Source organism: Belonocnema kinseyi, chromosome 6, assembly GCF_010883055.1.
Source record: "Belonocnema kinseyi isolate 2016_QV_RU_SX_M_011 chromosome 6, B_treatae_v1, whole genome shotgun sequence".
Lineage (NCBI taxonomy): Eukaryota > Metazoa > Arthropoda > Insecta > Hymenoptera > Cynipidae > Belonocnema > Belonocnema kinseyi.
This window is the reverse complement of record NC_046662.1, coordinates 115,593,930-115,604,169: the sequence shown is the minus strand read 5'-3', so window position 1 is coordinate 115,604,169 and position 10,240 is coordinate 115,593,930.

Below are 10,240 nucleotides of genomic sequence, written 5' to 3'. Positions count from 1 at the left end.
CTAATGTGAGGGGTTTAAATTAGAATTCTTCCAAACTTGAATTACACAAATATGCATATCTCAGTTTTTAAAGCAGTATAGTTCTTTGTCATCCTTCCTCAAGCTCTTACAGAGAGATTTGTACAGATTGAATTTTAAAATCGGGTTTAGTTAAATTAAAAATGTCAATTACTTATTACTAGTCCATCTCCTTATATAGTCCTTTTATTCTTTCAGATGATGGGACATGCATTCGTTTAAATAATTATTTATACGTAAAAAAGCTTTATTTAACATAATTTAATGTAATATACGTGAGTCACATATATAATATTAAATAAAGGCTATCCTGCTTTATATATTTTTAATCGGCAAGTTATCCCTGGAGTTCAGAAAGATATGAACGAGTTACAAGAACAATAGCAGATTAATATTAAGTTTAGTATAAGTATCAGTTAAATATTAAGTACCCATTAAAGAAGAAAGAAAATTTCCAGGAAGCGGAAAAGTCGAATACGATAAAAATAGCTACCGGAAATTATTATCTACGTAACATCAGGCATTCAGTAATTTAAAAGGATTTCAAGGAAATCCATATAATTTCCAACGATTTGAATCATTTTAAAGAATGCTCAAAGCTTTTAAACATTTTAAGGAAATTTAAATGATTTTACGGCAGTCCAAGGGATTGCACAAAAGTCAATTAAATGATAAAATATTATTTCAAATATTTTAAGTGATTTTTTAAAATTTTATTAGATACACAAAAATTCTAAGTATTTTATAATATTTCTATAAACTGCAAAGAATTTCACAAAAATGAGGGGATTTGTAGGATTTCAAATATTTAAAGATAATTTTAAATAACTCGGTTAATCTGCGTTTTGAAAGAATTTCTCTAAATTTCGAAAGATTTGAAAGGATTTCATTGATTTCGTAAGATTGGAATGTTAAAAAGGATTCCAAAGTATTTAAAAGAATTTCCGAAATTTTCAAATAATAGGGTTGTTTCACGATTTTAGATCAAATAAGGTTTTAATACATAATTTTTTCCTGAATAAAAGGTGCGTTATAATTTTTTGTCCTTTCGTGTAGTTTAACAGAAAAAAATATTAAAAATTGAAGGCGGTAAAACACTTTTTCAAATTGGTGTCACGTAGCTGTCACGTGACTCAGAGATTCTCATAATTATCTATCAATGTAACGATGCGAAACTCATGATGAAGAGGTTAGGCCATGGTCTTCTGTCAATTCAGACTATTTTTATTTAATAGCTTTATCTTTTCATGATTATGTGACAAAAAAAGTTATCTTGTTGTAATATTTGTTTTTTTTTACGAGTCAGTAGTATTTTGAAGGAAAACAGTAAATGCAATTATTAAGAATTTAAAAATCGTACATATGTAGGAACTGTTCAGTAAACGAGCTACATTTAAGTACATTTTCAATGACATCTTTATAAATACCATAAATATATCTATTTAAGGTAGATTTTCTATATTGTGTTTTACGGAACCCTCCTTTGACATTTTTTTAAACAATATTTTGCGACTTCTATTTTCGATGTGCACATAATCAAAACAAAACATCGGAACAGAAAAAGATGTTTGAGAAACACTGACACATGAACTGTGATTAGTAGAAAATCCGACCCCTTTGACACAAGTTATAGTTTTATTCAACTTCATGACATTATTTTTCAAACGATTGTCAGTGCTTCGTTATCGATGACTCGTAGTCTGCATGTCACGCCGCCAGCCGTATATTTTTGGTACAACTCAGTGACCGCACACTACTTTCTAACTACGCACACGACCCTCTTCCGAGAAACACCATACGCTGTGCACAAACTATAGAGTTTTAGTTGAAATGACATTTAGTTAAATGCAGATTTAGTTCGATTGTATAGCAACCGATATACCGACTCAAGATGTGGTCGAGTTTTCGATATTCCTTCCGCAGATGTGCTTTTCTCACTTGAACCGAGTGGAGAGGGAAATTTGACAATGGGTTGACCCTGACTGCTCCATTTCTTGGTTAAATCGATAACGACTAGAGTGAAAATGCTGAAATCTATTTTTCGTACAGTGAAAGATTTCTACTTTGGCTTACAAGGTATGTACTTCAGGTGCCCTTCGCCGATTTGACTTTCCCTGATATATGTTGTAGTACTCGAAAAACTAAGCGACACGTATTTTTCTTATTATCGGGAAAACACTTTCAGGGGATCAAATAGTCCCTCAAATAAAAATGTTTTAAGTGTCGATTGTATAGTTTTCTATATAATAACCAAATTGATTTCGATTAAACCTACTGGAAAAGTGTCTTCGCGACGAAAGATGAATAACGCAATTTTCTCAACAACAGCATTTAGAGGTTAAACCCCCCTACATATATTTAAAGTTAAGATAAAAGTATTTAGATTCACAGGGGAAAAATTTAAAAAAATATATTTTGCACTTGAGACAAAAAAAAAGTTGTGTTTCAGCAGAAAAAGAATTTCAAATGAATAGGGATAGATATACCTAAACACTGTTTATGTGCTGAAAATTGCTAGATTCATAAGAAAACTTTTTTTTAAATATATATTTTGCACTAAAGACAAAAATAAAGTTGACGTGTTTTGCCTAATTCCACCTCCAGCTAATTAAAAATTAATGAACCAATGATAATAAATATTCCAATAGACCAATATTAATAATTTTAAGTAAAAAATACGAGAATACAGTGTGCAAAAGGTCGTTTTCATGAAGAATTGACATTTTTGGTTTTAAGGGTACTTTTCAGGACCACCCTATTGTAAAGTATCCTCCCCGATTTTTTTTGAAATCCCTTTAAATTTTGAACAATCATTCAAAATCTTTCCAAGCTTCTCGAGATTGAATAAAATCGAATCAAATCTTTTAAAATCGTTTAAGTGGAGATCTGGGGATGAAAGGAACATAGGAAAGTAGAAAGTATGCATGAGCGATTCCTGACGTGGGTAATGGGGGTTAGCTAGAGTTGCCCAGAATATATGTTAAAAGAAGAGTTAGGAAGAGAAAATATGGTTACTAGACAAATTAAGAGAGCATGGAGGTTTGAAGAGAAGCTAAAAAGGGGAGAAGTAAGTAAAATTGCACAAGCACGTTTCGGTGAAATTCGGAACAATGAAGCGAGAGGTAATGTGGGAAATTCAAAATGGGAGGGAGAAAGGAGAAAAATGAGAAGGGTGTGTAATATTCGAGAAGGTTTTATGGAGTGGCAGGACATAGAGTTAGAGCTATTGGTTAAACGAGGAGAAGAGAGATGGACAAAGATTATAGATTCGAGGTACAATAGATGGTATATGATGGTCAAAGGGTTGACGGAACCAGAATATCTGCAAAAAATAAAAAAGAAAGAAAAATGGAGTAGGGTTGTACGGTTCAAAATGGGAGAAGGAGTGAGAGCATGCAGATATTGGATGAGTGAAGAGGAGAATTTATGCAGAGTATGTGGATACGAAAGGAAGTCATGGGCACATTTATTAAAGATATGTACAGGAGAGGAAGAGGGACAGTTGAGTGTAGATGAGTGTGTAAGATGGATCTTGGATGGTAGTAGACAGGGAGTGATGTGGATGAAGAAATTGGATGAAGTAAGGGAAAGCAAGGGAGTAGGGCAGAGCCAAACGGGTGATCCTGAAAAGGGACAGTAAAAAACGAAAATTGTTTTCAATATCGTATATAAGTAGTAGTTAAGTTAGACTAAGGCTGGAATTGTAAATATATGTACAGGGAGCGGAGGCCCTTAAACCCGTAAAAGGGAGAGATTAAATACATACATACATACATTAAAATCTTTTTAAATAATTTTTCAATGACTGGCTTGAAGTTCTTTGAAATCACTAAAACTGTTTAAGAATCTTATAAAATATTTTGTAAATCCTTAAACCTTTTTAAAATATTGAAGTCCGCCTAATTTTTTTGAATTTTTTCAACTTCTTTGAAATCATTAAAAATATTTCAAAATTGACTAAAATAATTCAAATATCTTAAAATTCTTTAAATTTTCTTAGGTTCCTTGAAATCTCTTGAAAATCTTGAAAATCTTTGAAATTTTTGTTAAATACCTTTAAATCTCTTGAGGTTCATTAAAATATTTTTCAATAACTTTTCAACAACTCGCTTGACGTTCTTCAAAATCAGTAAAACTGTCGTAAAATCCTATAAAATATCTTGATTTAACCATCTGGTTACATGTATTTGCGTAACATTTCTTGGAGTAGATTTATTTACTATCCGTTATGCGGGTTAATGCGGCATTTTATTAAACGAGTTTGTTTGATAATTGATTAAATGCAAATAAGTATTTTAAGGAATTTTCGATAACATACATTTAAATTAATTTAAATATTTATTTAACTAAAACTCACATGTCAAGTACTAACAGGTATAATGCCGTGACGGCAGACATTTTTAATGTAAATTATATTCTAAAAATTATAATACCTAGCTACGGCTGTGTATTGGTGGCGCCTTATCTGATTGCAACACGCCCATTACGGATTGTAAGACAGAGATCGATCGTAACGTAAAAATGTTGAACCTCATAGTGGTTCACTTAATATGGAACCCCGTATTGCTTTATTCAGGTTAGAGCTCTACCGTCGTTAAGTAAATTCGGCACGCAAATTGGCGCAAATAGCGAGTAAGTGTCCCGATGTGATCACAGCTTTAATCAAGGGAGGGCTATTCTCATTTACATTTTTTCTATGTTATATCTCTAACGAGGATGGTATATCAGATACTAGACGGATGTTTCCAAGCCACGAACAATTGTTGGGCCCAAGGGAATCAAGACGCTAGTGAGGGGCAAGCATATGCATAACACGCTCTGCACCTATCATTGAGAACTTATTCAGATAAAAAGCGGTTACGATATGCTAAGATGAAAAAAACAGTCCTAAAACGAAAAAACGAAACCCGCTGGACGTCATTGTAAAGAAACGCTTCTTTGCCAATGATTTCATGATTCCTGTCCATTTGCATATGCCTAATATTACACGTGGCAATATCGACGGACGCCAAATCGTGCTTCACTCATAGAAGTAGCCCAAACGAGAAGAGTAGAACCGAAACTCATATCCACAAGATCAGTGTCCCCGGAAAGGCCCATAACTGATCATCGCTTTATATTAATCATTGCACACTACTCTAATTCAAAGTCCACACCAATCTCTCCTGTGTACCCCTGGACGAGGTTTAGTGCGAAAGATATTGGCAGAAGTATGATGGAAAAGAGTATAGGGCTTATCGTGTCGCCCTGAAAAATGCCCCTTAGGAAGATGAAGCTGATCGTTGTCACACGATAATTTTCAGATAAGATAGAAAATCGAATTTTTTAAAGGGGCATCAATTCTGATGGACTGCTGCATTTTTGAAGAAGAAGCTGTTAATTGTCAGATTCTTTTCGCAGCGTGTTTAACCTGTTTTCGAGCCACGTGTTTCTTAGATCTCTCTCCACACTAGCCCAATTCTTCGAACAATTATTTCGTTAGGATAGCTGTATAGATCTTATACACATGTTCAAGCAAGTTATTAGCCTGTAGTTCTCTGAGTAGAACAAGTCGCCTAGCTTCGCTTAAAGTATAGTGCGTTCCAATAACAGCTACTGTGAAATAGGCATCTCCGATTTTAAATATAAGATGAAGATGGGGGTGAGATGTTTGTGTTTTATTTGTGTGTGTTTTGTTTGATGTTCGTCCATCCTTTGCTGGTACAACAACGGTAGCACCAAACACAGTTGTAAGTGCAGTTCAAAAGAATGGAGCACACAGCGCTCCCAACAATGGTTCGGACACGAAATTCGACTACCCTATAGTTAGGAGATCCAATTGAAACAGAGTCTATACGATGAACCGGCAAAATCTGAATACTTGTGAGTGGCGCAAAGACAGAGGGACAACCTGTTAGAGTGCTACGATAACTGTATGGCTCCAAGCCAAAATATTACATCGAGCGACTGTGTCGTACTATGTAATTAGTGTGAGTGTGTGAAACCGTGATAATAATCTCCGGAAAGGGAGTTATATAAGCGGAGCGCCTTCTCTTCCGCAAACAGAACAAACTGGCAACAGAGAAAAAGAAGATACCCTGAGACCAACTGCGAGCAGTGTGTATGATGCCGTTAAAACTTTGACAGATACAAAACGTAAAACAAAAACAACGGTTGAAAATAAGGCCAAAGCCGCATGCACTTGATCAGCGCAAAGATAGACTGGGCAATACAATAGGCATCCCGTACTCAGTGTTTGATTGATTACAAAAAATTTGGCAGGAAGTTCACTGCCAGGGTGCGACAGTTTACACTCAATATACGAATCCGCGTGCACACGCTCAACAATTTGAATCTGGTGACTAGCAGGCAGCATATTGCTGACAGAAGACGGGTACTATCTCACACTAGATGAAATAAAGAGCGGAGGAAGAGGTGAGTCAGAAAAAATAAATAGTTTTTATGTGACCAATCTCTACTTTTTCGCGATATTGCTGTTACTGTCGGCTTCCCGTCCAAACCAGATGAGTTCAAGGCATTTTGGAGAGAAGTTATACTGAAAGCAAGAGAGAATGGTAACCGTAGAAGAATAAGGTTCCCTGTCTCTGTTAATAATATTGCATCGTTCCACCCCAAGCGACAGACGCGAAGATAGACCCCAGGCATTTCCTTCATCAGTGTTATAATCTCTAAGCAGAGCGACTAGCGCTTCTTGGTTCTCTTAACCGAGTCAGCCCGGGTCTGCCACCCAAACTAGTCAATGTTAAAAACCTGACACTCAATCCCACAGTTGAATCAGTGGGCCAGCTGGGACGATTTTTCATCGGGGTGATAGGCAGTTAGGTTAGGCAGTTATATAGTAGTGTATGAGGGAAAAGTGTTGTCATGTAGACAGATATTTAACAAGGTAAACTAGGTGACCTTTCTGGGTATTTTTGCGAGCACAATTCTTTTTCTGATGCATTAAAATTCTATCTTGTGGCAGAAAACATTTTTTGTCTATCGCATGAGTGTAACTATGATTTTTTTAACTAAGAATTTGAAAACTAAAAATTTTTTTCTCTTAAAATAAGGCTTAGGAAAACTTTTCTTATGTTGTGCAAAATTCCGCACAATAGTTTCATTACAATAACAATCAAGCAACCTCTCCATTAAATGCCTCATAAATAAATATAGATCTTCTACAAGTATCTAATTTTTCCTAATGGTTTCTATTGGATTTCTATTAAGTGGTTTCTATATAGATATAAAAATAATATTTCTTAACATTGTGCAAATTTCCTACTTCTATATAGATTTGTATACATACATTGTCCTAACATGTCATCTAAATGAATTGCAAATAGGATTTAAAGTGTTTTCTACATAGATTTTATAAGTGGGTCTTTTCTGACGGCGCACTAAGTACCTATTTCTATATGGATCTATATGGATTTGCCCAATACGTAATATATGCGTGTAACTGCAAAAATAACTTGATGTGGTTTCTATGTGGATGTGCAAATAGCATTTTTTTAACATCGTGTTAATTTCTTGAATCTATACGGGTTTATATGTATTCTCCTGACATATAATCTATTTGAAATTGCAAACAGACTTTGAAGTGGTTTCTATATGGATTTTGTAAGTCGGGCTTTTCTGATGACGCGCTAATTACCTAATTCTATATGTATCTATCTAAATCCTATCAAGGCGTATTCTATAAGGAACTATAAAAATAATTTGACGTGCTTTCTATATGTATGTGCAAATAGGATTTTTTTAACATTGCGATAATTCCTTACTTCTATATGGTTTCATATGTATTCTCCCAACATGTAATCTATAGGAAGTTGCAAATAGGATTTGAAGTGCTTTCTATATGGATTTTATAAGCGGGAATCTTCTGACGGCGCGCTAAGTACCCACCCTTATGTGGAAATATATGTAACATGATGTAGCATTATGTAAAATAATGTAACAGATGTAAGGTTACGTTATATAATGTTTCTGTCGGGCGTCTCTCCGTCTGTCAGTCATACTATTTTCAAATGACGCTTTTCCGCTTTTCCTTTCCACCATTTCCCCTTTCCCCTGTCTTCCTTTCCTTCTTTCCGTTACCCTTTTTCCTATACTCCACGTTCCCCTTTTATTTTTCCCTTTTCCCATTTCCGTATAGAAACCACCTCAGTGGCAATTCTTAATGCTATATAAAACCACATAGACCATGATGTCTATGAGAATCAATGAGCAATTCCCAAAAAGTAAATAAATATACCAGCAGAAGCATATAGAAACCACCTCAATGGCTGATGGTAATTCCGTATAGGGCCGCGTAGAACCAGAAGTCTACGCAAATCAATGTGGCACTCACCGAAACGAAATAAAGATACAAGAAGAAGCATATAGAAACGACATCAGTTGCTCTTGGTAATTCCATGTAAAGCCATACAGAACCGAAAGTCTATGAGAATCAATGTGGCACTCACCGAAATGAAGTAAAGATACCAATAGGTCCGCATAGAAACGCCTCCAATGACTGTTGATAATTCCATATAGGATCACATAGACTATGATAGTGTATGATAGTCATACATTCTGAGAATCAATAGGACATTCACCTAAAGGAAATAAAGATACCAACAGAAGCATATAGAAACCATCTCAGTGGCTGTTGATAATTCCATATATAGCTATATAGACAAAATTTTAACATTTCTATACAATAAAATTAATTTTAATATTTTAATCAACTTTAAATAAGGAAATTTTCGAATAATGAAAAATATGCAAGAAAAATACAAGTGAGTACAAAAGGATATTTTCGATTTACACAGAATTTACTTAATAAATTTTTATTTTTATCAAGATTCATTAATATCGGTCTCGGGCTTCCGTTTCCGGTACCGATCGCGAAAGAACTCTTTTTGTCAAGTGGTGTATTTTTGGCTTTGGTGGAGGAAATAAGGGTGAGTGGATGCAGAAAAGGCAAAAAGTGCGGAGATCGAGTGTAAAGGAAGAAGGGTGAGTGAAGGCAAAGGTGTGAAGGGTGAAAGTGAGTGGTTTGAGCTGAAAATTTGGAGCGTGTGAAGTTTTTGAGGTTAGGAGGGAAAAAATAGTTGCTTGGTCAGGGGGCAAGAGATAGGAAATAAAGGCGGGAAACGTCACAGAGATTCGGGTAAGGTAGGATGCCGACGACGCGAAGTCCACAAACTGGCGCCAGAGGGCAACAGTTACTGGACGATCCCACAGAGCAGAAAACCGTAGTGGCTGCAACAGCTGACGTTGCTGAAAGCATTGAAAGTGGGGGATGGGTAACGTTGATCGCAGTGACAGTAGCGGTGATGAAAGTGCCGAGAAGTCTTCCCGGGTGGGAGGGTAGCGGATTCAGGTGTTGGGCAAGCAACGGGGAAGGCCCTCAAATTTACAGCGCCTTAACAAGCTAGGCAACGCGGGTTCGAACAGAAGTCTGGACGAATGGCAGAAAAAGGCAAGCGCAACTAGCAGTGAAGGGGAGGAAAAAAGGAAAAGAGTGGCTGGGGAAGATGAGGTAGAAAGGGACCAGGAGAACAAGAGAGTGAGAATTAAAAGGAAAACACCAGAGAGAGAGAGAGGGGGGGATGGGGGAATGTTTGAAAAATTGGAATCTCTCATTAAAGGCTTTAGAGAGGAAACAAGCAAGAGATTGGATGAAATGAATAGGGATATGAATAGGCAGGGAACCGATGTAAGGGGCGAAGTGCTAAAGGTTAGAGAAAAATGGGAAGAATGGGATAAACGTTGGAAGGAGGAGAAAGACAAGGTTTGGGGTAAGCTAGAGAGCATTGAGAATAGACAGAGAGAGGTTGACGAACAGAGATCTAGAGAAACAGAGCAGTTGGAAGAGCGGGTATCCAGTCTAGAAATCAGGAATGAACATATGGGGGAAAAACAGAAAATGAGGAAATAGTTCAAGGGAATGACAAGAACGTCCGAAGTGAGAATGAAAGATTGAAGAAAAGACTCAGTGAGATCGAAAGAAGATTAGAAGGGGAAGAAAGGGCAAAGAGGAAAAATAACATAGTAGTCAAGAGATTAAAAGTGGAGAATGAAACAGGAGAAGTGGAAACAACAAATCTTTTTCGAGATATTAGAGTGCAGGTAAGGGTAGAAGGAGTCAAGGGAATAGGAGGGTCAAAGAAGGAAAAGAAGGAATGTTTCTAGTAAAAGTGGGGAGTGAGGAGGAGAAAAAGAAAATTATGGAGAGAAAAAAATTATTGAGAGG